Consider the following 13,841-nt stretch of genomic DNA (forward strand, 5'->3'; position numbering starts at 1 on the left):
GATGGTAATCCTCCGAGAGTTGTGAGTGCCATTTCTCTGTCAGTAATGGTTTCCCCAATAGATAGGAGATCGTTCTTGATCTCGGTGATTCTTAAGAAGTATGCTTGCATACTTTCATCTTTACCCTTCTTGATTTCCCTCAACTTATTTCTAAGAAACAAAACTTGATTTGCATCATTAAATTTAAATAAACTCACCAGTTTGTCGTAGATTTCCTTGGAGGTGTCTAGATCAGAGATGTGGGCCACCAAGCACTTGTCGATAGAGTCCCGGATGATCTTCTTTGTTTTGACTTCTCCATTTTTCCATTTGTTCCAGGCAGCAGCAGATGCATTTGATGAAGGCTCAACAATATTGCCTCTTACATGGTCCAACACTCCTTGATCTTCAAGGGTTAGATCGATGAGATCGATAGACATCTTCATCCGTGATAGTCAGCTTTCTTACGGAGCTTGTCTTCGACAGGAAAGAGTGTTGAGGACCCCATATTTCTTTTAGGATAGCCTTGCCAATCTTCTCTTCAATGATTGCTCTTGCTCTTGCTCGGGCTTTGTCTTCACCTCAGCTCTGATACCATGTTAAGTTATGGTATGTTCTATGCTTATAACAGTTTACTTCTTTTTCTTATTATATTCCACCGATTAGAAATCACATGTACATAAAGTAAAGTGCAGATAGAACATTAAACGATCGACATAAAACAAGCCAAGACAAGAGACACAAGATGTGGCGGCTAGCCAGGGACAAACCCCACAATGTGTGGGGAAACCCTTAGATCAAATCTTCTTTTATCTTCAATAATTTAGCAGAGAGAAATAGTACAATAAATCTGATTCATATCAGCAGTAGCAAACCCTAGATCAGTAGCATCAGCATTAGCGGCTTCATTATCAAACTAGGGCAGACCATATCTCACAAACCGACAGTCGGATTGACTTCATTCCACCACCAAAAGTTTCGGCTTCCAGAGGAGGTTCAGATGAACGTACAACATAGTTCAGATGAGGAGATATTCTAGGCCACGCAAGTCAATCTTTGCTTCTGTATTTGCAGCTTCAGTTTCAGCAGTTTCCGGCTTCAAACTAGGGCAGTCGATATCTTGCAAACCGTTCGTCGGATTGACTTCATTCCACCACCAAAAGTTGCGGCTTTTAGAGGAGGTTCAGATGAACCTACAACGCAGTTCCAAAGAGGAGATCTTTTAGGCCACGCAAGTCAATCTTTACTTCTGCAGTTGCAGCTTCAGTTTCAGCAGTTTCCGGCTTCAAACTAGGGCAGTCGATATCTTGCAAACCGTTCGTCGGATTGACTTCATTCCACCACCAAAAGTTGCGGCTTTCAGAGGAGGTTCAGATGAACCTATAGCGTAGTTCCAAAGAGGAGATCTTCTAGGCCACACAAGTCAATCTTTACTTCTGCAGTTGCAGCTTCAGTTTCAGCAGTTTTCGACTTCACATGTGTGAGAGAGAGAGACCCATTTCAGCGCAGTAGAGAAGAGAATCATATCTGCGCAATAGAGAGAGAGAGAGATGTGATGAGATGAGTGAGTCTAAATGAGGAAAAGTCCTCTTATATTTATACACAATGTTGGTGGGTGAATAAATGCGACTGTTGGGCTTCTGAGCCTACATGAGTTGTAGGTCGGCTTGATAATAATTCCACAATCAAAATAAATTCATATCTCCATGAATACTTATCGGAATTGGATGATCTTTATATCAATCCTACACCTCTCAAAGAGAGGAATCTAATAAAAATATTATTAGCCATGAATAAAATGACCCACATGAATTTTTGCCCTGGTTTCCAATTTTAACAGTCTTCATCTCCAATTCACCACCATCTTTCAATCTGGGCAAAAAAACTTTGCTCAAAAGCCCCATAACAATCTTTTACATCTTCTTTTAAAAGTATGGAAGTTTGTTTCATTTTTAGTTCTCACAACTTCATGGATGAAATTACATTAATAATACTTATTTTGATTAAATATGATACATATTCATCATTTAAATGAATTCCCACTCAAATCCTCTATGTTAAAATCCTTTAAATAATATTTTCTGCATTAAAAGAAAAGAAAGAAAATTAATTCTTGAATAAAATTAAAATATAACTCACCCTTTCATAATGTTATCCTCATAATATTATCTCACATGCATTATTGATAAAATTATGAAATTTAGTTTTTACCTTAGGTGAGATCTAGTAAAAAAATTCCCACCATATAAAACATTAAGTTATAAACGATGTATTTAACGTGAACGTATTTTCGAGAAACACAAGATAGAATCCATAATATTAAATTTAATAAATTTAATATGATTTTCCCTTTTAAATGTTTGCATTTCTACAAAATCTGCCATAAAATTTCAATGCTCCTCCCATGCTAGATTGAAGCCAGCACAATTTCTTCACTCAACCATTAGAAATAAAAATTTTAAGTTTAAATGAATAGAATCAGAAATCTATATGTATATATTAGATTTTAATTATAGATTCCAAATTTCTATTTTGACATAAATTTCAAATAATTTTCTAAACAACTTATACAATATAATATTATATAAAACCTCAATATAATATATAATGTATAAACTTGAGTTTCAAATCAAAATTATATATATATATATATATATATATATATATATATATATATATATATATATATATAATTTTTAATATATATATATAGATTTTATATAATACATATATAATATATATGAATTAAATATAATACACATATTATATATAAAAATTTTAATATATGTACCCCGATCAGGGTGCGTGCCAGTGGATGGAAGTCCCTGCGGACAGTAATGAAGCATACAATTGATTTACGTACCACCGTCCCCCGCATGCTCAAAGCGATGGGTGCGGTGGCCCTTGGCATGAGTGCATGCAAGGGTGGTGGGAAAGGTGGCAGAGATGATAGGGGAGAGGTAGGATGTATAGAAATTAATGTGAGACAGACGAGTAAGGATTGTGATTTGGCTTGTGGAGTAAGGAGTTGGAACAAAAGCAAGGGAAGGCGATGACACCAATGACATGTATCTTGGCTCTTTTCCTCCTTTGCAATGTCGACCTCGTTTGATTTTTGCTAGGGGAGAGGGAGATACTTGGGAAGGGTAATTGGGGGAAATGCTGGGGGAAATGGAGGAGGTGTCAAGCTACAATAGTTTGGCTAAGCGTCTTTGGTTTGAGCTTGCCGAGAATTGACCTTTCCTTTGGCTGTGTGGACCTTGCATTGTGTGGCAACGGGAACTCGGGCTTTTCACACTATGGGTTGAGTGGGGATGGTCACTAGGGTTTGGAAGGTAGAAGCTTGGCATCTGAAGCTAAGGTTAGTGAGGGTTAGCTAATATGTTGGGTAGGAGGATGAACCAACTGCTATAACCACGAAAAATTCTGGGAAACTGGGAGAAATTATTGTGCTAAGAGACTAGCTAGGATCCCTGTGGGTGGTGTCGGGCATGATAAGGGTAGAGGAATTGTTTTGGCTTACTGGGCAGAGGGGAAGGGATTGCAATCCATGGAGGGAAACTTGTTGGGTTGAGGCTAGGCTCACTTGCATGGACTTGGCCTGGGATTGTCAACCACACTGAGTATGTGAGGCAATGGGGAGGGAGGGGTGAGATGCTAGAAGGGATATGGAGTTTGGCCCTATCTAAGGACTGGCTCTCCATCCATCTTGCCCATGGTACTGTTAGCAAATGGGAAAAGGCAACGAACAGGGAGAATGACAGTGACAAACGCTATAATATGATACAATGCTCTTGATTAACAAATATTTCCTGTGAACATGTATCGAGTAGTGTTGATATGGCTCGGCCAGGGAGAGATGGGGACGTGGAAGATGGGGCCACAAGCCTGGAAAGGTTAAGGACCCGAGCATGTCGGAGCCCAATAGAGGAAGGAAACTGGTAGAGCATCTTATCAGTGAAGCAACTGTGGCATACCGATAGGGAACGGATGAAGGCATCTAGAATTTGCTAGAAGAATGGGAAGAGGAAATCAAGTAGGGCAGTGAGAAAGAGGAGGATATATAGAATTGGAGGACACTAGTTTGAGACCCTAGGAATACTGGAGCAAGAATAACCCGATTCAAGCAGATTTTGTACCTCTATTGGCTAATGAAAATCCTGTTGGGGAAAGCCATGGAACAGATCTCGGTGGGGATGGCAGTCTCTCTCCAAGGGATGCCAAGTTACAAATACGATCTGTAGAGAATTCCGTTTCAACTCCATAAGCAGGACACTAGACTGGACAGAATTGAAAGACACATTCCATACATCCTGGAATTGTCTGAGATGCCTCGAGAAACTGTCAAGGACCCGACACCAGTGGAATCTGTTAGCGCTTGGAATTCACCTAGGCTGAGATAGACAAACTCTCAAGGCTACATCAAACCATTTCACCTCGTAGCTAGCCCTACGAGGTATGAGAAGGCTCTCTCGGGTCAGATTCGATAGATCTTTCAATATGATTAGGCTGACCAATTAATAATAAAGATTTTGGGCTAGTAAATTGATAAGGGGGTTGATTTAATGATTTTTTGGGGTTTTTGGTGGCAATTGGTGGAAGTGCAATTCAAGGTGCGGGGATTGAGCACAGTTTTCACAGGGGGATCTAAGGGGCAAGGTAGGAATGAGTGCTGATGCCTTAATTTGAGATGGATGATCAGAGATGATAGAGGAGAAGCTAAAGAGGGCAAAAACACAATTCGAATCCTCTCTAGACAGTAGAAAACATTAAAATTGAACAAACTAAAAAGCTGAGCATGTCAAAACATGAGTTCAAACTTTACCACTTCATCTGTCCAATTTAGAAGCATAAGAGAGATGTGAAACACATAAACAAACTTACAAGAACATGTAGAGAACACACCATCAACAATCAGATCCACAAGAATCCTCAAAGATGTCTGTAAAACCCTGGCTTTCCTTGCCTTCAATTGCAGAAATAGATGCACAATATACAATAAAGCTTCCTTACACAAGAGTCCAACCATGAAAATGAGAAGGAGAGAGCATAATATAGACCATCTAGACCATCTAACTCCTTTCCCCACCTCTAGGGGTCGAGCTCAGCGTTCTAGGAGCAGTTTGAACAAATTCTAAACTAAGAACTAGAAAATAGGCAGTCAAACAACTTGCCTCTATTACTTAGCTAACTCATCCATGCATTAATTTTTCACTTTTTACATCATGGAAGCTTCTAGAAGGGTAAAGAAAGATAAAATCTACCAAAGTGCCATGAAAATATTACATTTATCCATCATCTACAAGTAATAATAGTCAACCATAGTCAAAACAGTGTTTTTTGACCGAAAATGTGAATTCTGGCAAATCTGGAAGTTCTGGTCGCGCCCCTTCACAGCTGTTTTTGAGTGGGTTCCACTGGTCCAAATCAGGTGCAAGATGGCTCATTGGAAAGCTTGGCCTGTCTACTTTCCATCCCAAGTGGAATTTCTGAATTTAGTGTTGATTTGACCCCTCAAAAACCATTTCTCCCAAGGTCACTTTCTGCAACTCAAAAAGTGGGCAGAAAGTCATTTTTTTGATGTATTTTGAGCTTTTGGAGGCTCAAATCTCAAAATCAGGCTTCTCCCAAGTATTGGTAATTTTTCTCTTTGCATGCCCTTTCCAAAAATGCCAAGTTTTCAAAATTCCGAGCAGTCCTCCAAAATGGTCGCGCGCGGGGCGCGACCATTCCAATGGCCAAAACCTGTAAATTGCACAAAAAATTCACAAATGACAAAATTTTCTCCAAATTTCTTGAAATTTGGGCTGGGAGTCCCCAATCAAGTACCATGCTCAGTCAAAGAGGCTTTGGCCAAAGTTTGGAGTGGATCGGGCGTTTTCCTTCGTTTTTGTGCTTTGGCCAACCGTCCTTGGAGCACCTTCGTTTTCGCCGGTATTTTTGACATTTCTCGCAAACCATGACACCTGTGTAAAAAGTGAAAGAGGTTTTTCTTCCTTGGCATGTTGTGGACAAAAACCTCTCTCAGTTTTGCAAAATTCATCTTTGATTGCTCAGAAACAGCTTTTGAGTGAAACTTGTCCCGATGTGTGAAACAAGGGATTTTGTCGAAATGGAGCGAAATGAAGGGGATAGGGGGCTTCTAAATTCTTGGGGAAATTTTTGGGAGTGGGGAGGGATGTTAGGAAGTAGGGGAAAGTGGAATCTCATATATTGAGTGAGGGGAAGGGGTCGAAAAGGACAAAACACAGGCCAAACCTAGAAAATTGCCAGATGGTAGCTAGAAACTAGGGTTTGTGCAAAAATGAGGAATTTGGCGGATCTAAGGGATGGGGAGTGTTTGATAAGGTACTTTAAGGATAGGGGAAGGTGTATGAACATCAGGAAACAAGTTTTGCCGATGATTTGACCATCCAAGAGAAATTGCCTTCAAAACCCTAGGAGAGGGAAATGACCTTGCCTGGGTGGCAACTGAAGCATGAACAAGATGTAAAATGACCCATTAGATACTGACATGACGATGACAACCCTTTGAATGATGATAAACTCAGCTGAATAATGACATGGACCGCCATTTGGGCAAACCCTAGACCTAATGCCTAGTGACCAAATTTTGCTTGAAGACTCACTGAAATGACAAAATTTGACCTTGACACTTCAAAATCACTTTGTAAGAGCACATTTGATCACTGGAGGAAGGCTGTAAAGACTGACACTAACAGAATCGACATCGGAGGAGCAGAAGTGCTAGTCAGTTTACCATGTTTACTTTTGTTATATATGCGGTTAGCATTTACTTTTCGTCATGCAAGTATAAGTATAGATAGAGATATAAAGTCTAGTCATGAAACAAAGACATATATAGATTTGCTAGAGAGATTAAAACTCTAATGTTTTTTGATGGCTTACAATGAGGATAGGTGGCCAACAGACTTGGTTTCCCATTGGGCAAGTTGATGCCACCCAACCAATCTATGTGATGTAAATTTGCCGAGTATAAATAGAAAATGAAAAGTCCTACCGAGCTTAATTTTTTTTTAATATATGTATTTATGAATTAAACTTTAATTAAAGTCTTTCCTAAACACATTTAATATATATGTAGGGTCTATGTGAAGAAAGAGGTTATGTGGGCAATCTAAGTCTACGCCATCCTAATGGTTGAAAGGTTTGATCGAATGATCAAGAAAGGAGTCAGTATTTAACCTTGCTCGAAGGCCCAATGGATTTATACCTTTCACGTGTGAAATAATTGTAATTATTGTTGGTTGAATATTTCAATGACATATGGGTTTATACCTTTCATGTGTTAATTAATTGTAATGCTGTAGTCTGACTAGCTGGAGGAATTGCCCAGAAAGCTATGGAAATTCTGGTCATATTTAGAGAAAATCCAGCAAGGATATTTGTAAATCCTAGTTGTTAAACTTCGAAATTTTAGGTGTCCTAGACGTTTTTGATGGTGCTGAATCCATTTCCACCATCAAAAGCATGATTCAAAGACTGCTCTACAAGATTTTTTGAATTTTTTTTTGCTCGGATTCCAGCCGCTTTTGGCCGTCCGGGCAATTCCTCCGCCTCAGTAGACGACTCCAATTGTAATTATGGTTGGTTTAATATTTCAATGACATAAAAACACTTGTTTGAAATCTTATTTAAGGGAATAAAATATTTTGGAAAAGTCCTTGAAACATCCGTTGGTTTATACTCCATCACCTTTTTTGAAATGTTCATTATGACTTGTATGAGGTAGGATGGTGAGGTAAGTTATTTAATATTTTAATATTTTCCAATTTTTTATTGTTTTAATTAATTAATACAATTCATGTGTTTTGATTTAATAAAAAATAATAATTTATTTAATTTATGTTTATTAATTTTTAATTAATTATATTTAATTTAATTTGTTTTTAATAATTTGTTTTTAATTATTTTAATAATAATAATTATATTATAACTTACAGTTAGAGTTTTTTTAAAGAAAATTAATTTATGATTAGAATTTTATTATTTCATTAAATGTAATAATTTTTATAAGTTATAATGATTACTATACAACCAAATTAATACAGGGCAAACATGAAAATTCAAGGAAGCGATTTTTGATCATGATAATATGAGAGGAGGCACAAGGCAAAACTGACACAAGGAGTTAAGATCTAATTGGGGTCAAATCGGCGACAACATTTGACTCCAACTAGGGATGATGCTCCCCTGCGAAGGATCAAGAACGTAGACCAGAAGCCTTCGTATTGGGCATGCAGTCGAATCACAAGGACGAAGGGCACTCAAAAGAAAAAAATTAAAGCAATAGAAGGAAATATGTCGCATCTTAAAGTCTCAGTCGATCAATACCAAGAATGAAACAAGAATAAATGTGAGGCCCCAATACGTATAGATTAACAAGTTCAATGATTATTTATAGACGTAAGACATTTGTTTTTATACCAAGTGTATTAGGGTAGTTATGATAATGATTTAGGGAAAATGATCATAAATGATAAATGTCTCACTTCATAAGAGCATTCAACACCATAACAAGTCATACCTACTTATAGTTCATGATCAGGGAATGACACAAATCATAGTACTAATAAAGATTCATAAGAATGACTTTCATTTTGGAATAAGGTTGAAACTATGGAGATTAGTTGTCAGGGATTTGGTTCCCTTTTTGTCACATGACATGAGTTTCTAGAATCGAATGTCGCTCCACTACCAACGAATGTCCATAGCCCTGACGGAGGCATCCACTATCTTAAGGTGAGGAACTTTCTAGATTCTTGTTTTCTCTTTTTGTTAGAGACCCTTCTTTCAATTTATTTAGCAAACATAGAAGTCACAAGATGGGAGGATTATGCACTAGATTTAGTCCAATACTACCGACCTTGCTCAACTACCAGCGAGCGTTCATAGCCCCGGTGGAGATGTCAGCATGTCCCATCAGAAGTTACCTCAACAGAAAGAGTGGAAGGATTACACACTAGATTTTAATCTAATGCCACTGACCTTGCTCCGCTTCCAATGAGGGTCTATATCACCTACGAAGATATCATCATGCCCTCTTGTAAGTTGCCTCAAAAAAAGGAGTGAGAGGATTACACACTAGATTTTAATCTAATGCCACTGGCCTTACTCCGCTGCCAACAAGTGTCTATAGATACCAGCATGCCCTACCCAAGAAAGCATCGGTTCCTATCCCTATGGTAGTATGGTGATAAGGGAAGGTCTCATGCATGGTTATAATGTAACTGGTGCTACCAAAGTTTCAGTTATAGGTCTAGCCCTTATGATTTAATGTGATCCCTTGGTATTTATGTGTAAGAAGTATGAAGAAAAGATGAGGCGGGGAATGTTCAAAATGAAGGTGACATTACTAAGAAACTAAGATCTGAGCCCTTAAAAATTGTCACTCCTCAAACATGACTTACAAACCAAGTCTTTAAATATATATTTAAAAATCTCTTTAATATGGTTAATACTAAAGACTCATATATGTGTATTCCATTCTACTATGATTGCATAAAGACTCTTCAGGATGCAAAAAACTCCATCTTTATTCATTCTAAACTCAAGAAGCATAATTAAATAACAATTTATTTATGTACAAGGTTTATATACAACGTGTTTTCAAAAGAAAAATTGTTTAAAGAAGTCAAACAACCAGTGTAACCAAGACAATAATTTATCAACTCCAAGACTCTTACCTTTAAGTTTCAAAAATAGTAATATGTTCAGTAATTGTAAGAAAGGGTATGGTGTTTTTCTCATTTTAGTTCCTAGAAGGGAGTTGATATCTACACAATGATAAAATGATTTTCTCTTAAAGACTTCTTCCATCCAATCTTCTACAAAATCATAATAATTTGTGTGATTATTTAAATGATAAAACATTTCTAACATTAATGTATATGAAATATATTCATAATTTACTTCCTTATTAGAGCAATCTGAAATCATGCTAGGATTTTTCATGTGGAAACTTAAATGTTCTTGAAATTCATGTTCATCATAATGAGAAGAAGAATTGTGTGTAGTTTGGAAAGAGTTATTGAAGTGATGATGTATATATGGAAAAATAAATAAATAAATATTAGATAAAATAAAGTTTAGAATTATTTCATTTGCATTTTCATGTAAAATAACCTTATTATGTGCATAATCATCATAAACAGGTTCATTGTTAGTTACATAGTCATATTTATCATGGTTATTTATATGAAAAACATCGTAATTGTATGATTGTTGCAAATTTAAACCTACAAGTGAATAATTATTATCATATTCATCATACATAGGAGGTTTTGAGTAATCAACATGAACCTGAAATGAATCGACATTAGAACTAATGAAAACACCATCACATACCTCTTCTTCTTGGTGGTCGAATAACCTTGATTCTCCTTCAAAGTTGTCTTCTTCATAATCATCAATATTAGCATAATCAAAAACATGAAACACACTAGGTATGTTAGAAGATAATTTAGATTGCAAAAAAGTCCAAGAGAAATCCATTGGAAAATAAAAATAATATATATAATCTAGGAGTCACCAGGTGAACAAAATAAAGAAATATTCTTCATAGAGTATCCTCCCTTGGGGTTCAAATATTTAATTCTTTCTCCATATATATGATCAAGTCCCTTATGTTTTTCTTGCTCTTATTTTTATAATCCTCCATTGCAAGTGCATAATCATTTGAAGACTTAAGGATACACATGTGAATGAGCTTACTCTATTCATGTATCAATGAGTCAATAAAATCATCCATAGATGACATCTTCCATTTTTTTACCCATGGAGAGTTGTGGTTAAAAATAAAGTTGGGTCTCAAAGATTCAATGCTTTCACCATCTATATGATCATGATCCCTTATTTTTTGCTTGTTCTTCATGTTATCATCCTTCAATTTAAGTGCATGGATACTAGAAGACTTAAGGATCCACATGTGAATGAGCTTATTATACTAATGTATCAAGGAGTCAATATAATCATCCATACATAGCATCTTCCAATTTTTACACATGGAGATTTATTGTTAAGAATAAAGTTATGGTTCAAAGATTCATTTCTTTCAATGCTCTCCTACCACCAACCAAACACCCACCCCAAAGAGTTTGATTAGGTTATGGATACTCTTAGTATGTCCACCTTTGTCAAATCCACAAATCCCCCCCCCCAAGATGCCAAGTTGCCATAGTATGGATACCTTTAGCCTAATGCTTCTCATGAGCAATCTCAAGTGGTGGTGATGGAACTTCAAAAATATTAGAAGAAATGGGAAGAAATGGAACGCCAAGTATGTGCCCATAGAATTTTAAATAACTTGTGGGAAATTATCACCTCACATTAGGCCAAAATATCCACCTTTACAACCACAAAGGAAGCGCATGAAGGATTTTCACCCTTATACTTAAACCAAATCCCTGGATTTAAGGAGAAGCTAGCTAGTCATGGGTTTGACACACCTTTCATGGGGAAAAAAACACACACATGAGTATAAATCATCCCACTTATGGGTGAATTTTACTTGAAGTATTTCCTATACTCGACCATAGAAGAGATGATAGTGATGTGCACGAGGCCTTAGGGATTTTTGAGAAATCATTATTATAAGTGGTTTATCTTCAATTGATAACTAGAATCAATTGCACAAATTTCTTTTAGATTCCCCTAATTATAAAATTCCATGTAAAACTTAAGCTCTGATGATTATTTTTCAACGGGTTTAAATGCATAGATACTTAGGTGGCCCACTAGACAAGCAAAAGAAATAAATCATAAGAAAATTGAAGTGATGCCTGAACAAGGGAAATAAAAAGCAGGGAAAAATAAGACGGCCAAAATGTGGCAATGTAGGAAATAACACCCAATATCAATGGTGGAAGATGTCGCTAAGGAATGGGTTTTAACAAGGCCACATATAAATATTTATAGATGATTAAATTTGAGGTGTGATAAAATATGAATAAAAAATGTATCACATATTTTTTCATCCCTAAGCCATACCACTGATCCAAAGGAGTTAGGAACACCGTGTGGCCAACACGCAACATAAATATTTGACTTTCTCTAGCCAACTGAGGCCATTACTGATTGTTATATGTCAAAATTGGAACCAATTTTGCCTTCATGACTGAAATGCTTTGAATGATAGAAAGGAAGGGGGTTATTTTATAATTCATAAATATTGGTTGTGTCGCAGGGACAAAATGTTGGAAAATTTTGCATTTAAGGGAAATTAATTCTACTGTAAGAACTACTTCTTCCACATTCTTAATACTGAGAATCCAATTTCCCAACCCAAATTCTATTGAGAAAGTTCCATATGTCTCTTAGAATATTCTAGGAATAGAAAGGATTTTTTTTGGAATTTAGATTAGTTTAGCCCTTTTTGTTTTTTAGTTTAATTGTTTTACTTAATATATTTACATGTTCCTTGGACTATTTTGTGGGCACTACTTTTGGAACATATATAATAGATATGCCTCTTTCCTTTTTTGGTTATCAACATCACTTTTGGGTTCCATTTAAGGACTATTCTGAACTTTGAATTCAATGGACTCTCGCAATAAGAATTTGTGTGCTAGTGAATTGTTATATATAGACACATATTCCTTCACATGTTAGATCGCTGTATTTTTCTTTAATAGCTCAACATAGGTTTTTTTTTCATTATTTTTGCTAGAAGTATAGTTATGTTTTCTGTTCTACAATCAATATATATTTATGTGTTGTCAATTAGTGGATTTGGACTAATCATATTTATTGAATTGCACTTTTCATTTGTTTTATTTCTTTATACATCAGGGGTTGAATTTTTTATTAGTAAATATGGACTAATCATTTTTTCTAGATTGTAGTTCCTTTGTTTTATAGTTCATACGATAGTTATTTTATTTTTTTCAATTAATTCACACCCTTTCCTAACATTGAAGCCCATTGAAATTGGTTTCTAGGCTATATAATCCAAAAGATTCAACTATCCCAAACAAGGGAGTGTCTAATTAGGCTTATCTTTTGGGTTGAACCCCTTGAATCGCTTAGTGGTGCATTTTCTTCCCACCAATGGTTCTTCTATTGCTAGAAGGAGGACCAAAATTATCCCATATTTTATGGAATATTTTTACCATTGTGGTGTTAATCTAGACCAACAAGAAAATGAGGTCGAGTTGGATGTCCCAATTCATGAAGAAAATATTTTTAGGAAAGAGTACCAATATGCCAAGGCACTCAACATATTACACAATACTCCTCTCCTCCCTCATTAATCTAGGAGAATAGTACATGTGAGATATCTAATAGGTTAGGTCTTAGTTCATAATGTCAAATATATCATATACATGTCTTTCTTTGATATTCACTATCTTCTGAGCCAAATTCCTCCTCCCCCTATAGGCTTATCTGAATAAGAACAATTCAGGGAGGAGGAAAAAATAGATATTATGAATGTGATCATGATGATGTAGGATTACGTCTAAAAAACTTGGAAGGGAGTTTTTTCAAGGATAATATGGAAGATCTAAATCAACCTTGGCTGGCTAGGGACATAATTACTATCCTTAGTATTACTGTATTCTACCTAAACGTCTTGATAGGTTGCTACCCAAGTTTGAATTAGACATCTTTTGAAAGCCTAAAGATCATATTAAAGAAATTTATCCTAATAATTTGGTTTATGAATGTACAACATGAGGATGTTATATGTCATATGATTGCTTACACCTTTGAAGATAAAGCATCCACATGGTACTTCAACCTACTTGCTAGGAGCATCACTAGCTGGAATACCTTCCAATACCTCTTTCTAGAAAAAAATTGTGAGTCAATTATGACTATTGACCTCATGGGGGAAGTTTTTT

The sequence above is a fragment of the Pinus tabuliformis genome, chromosome 3_2, assembly GCF_031772625.1.
Source record: "Pinus tabuliformis cultivar Carrire ecotype Pingquan chromosome 3_2, CPIR1, whole genome shotgun sequence".
NCBI lineage: Eukaryota > Viridiplantae > Streptophyta > Pinopsida > Pinales > Pinaceae > Pinus > Pinus tabuliformis.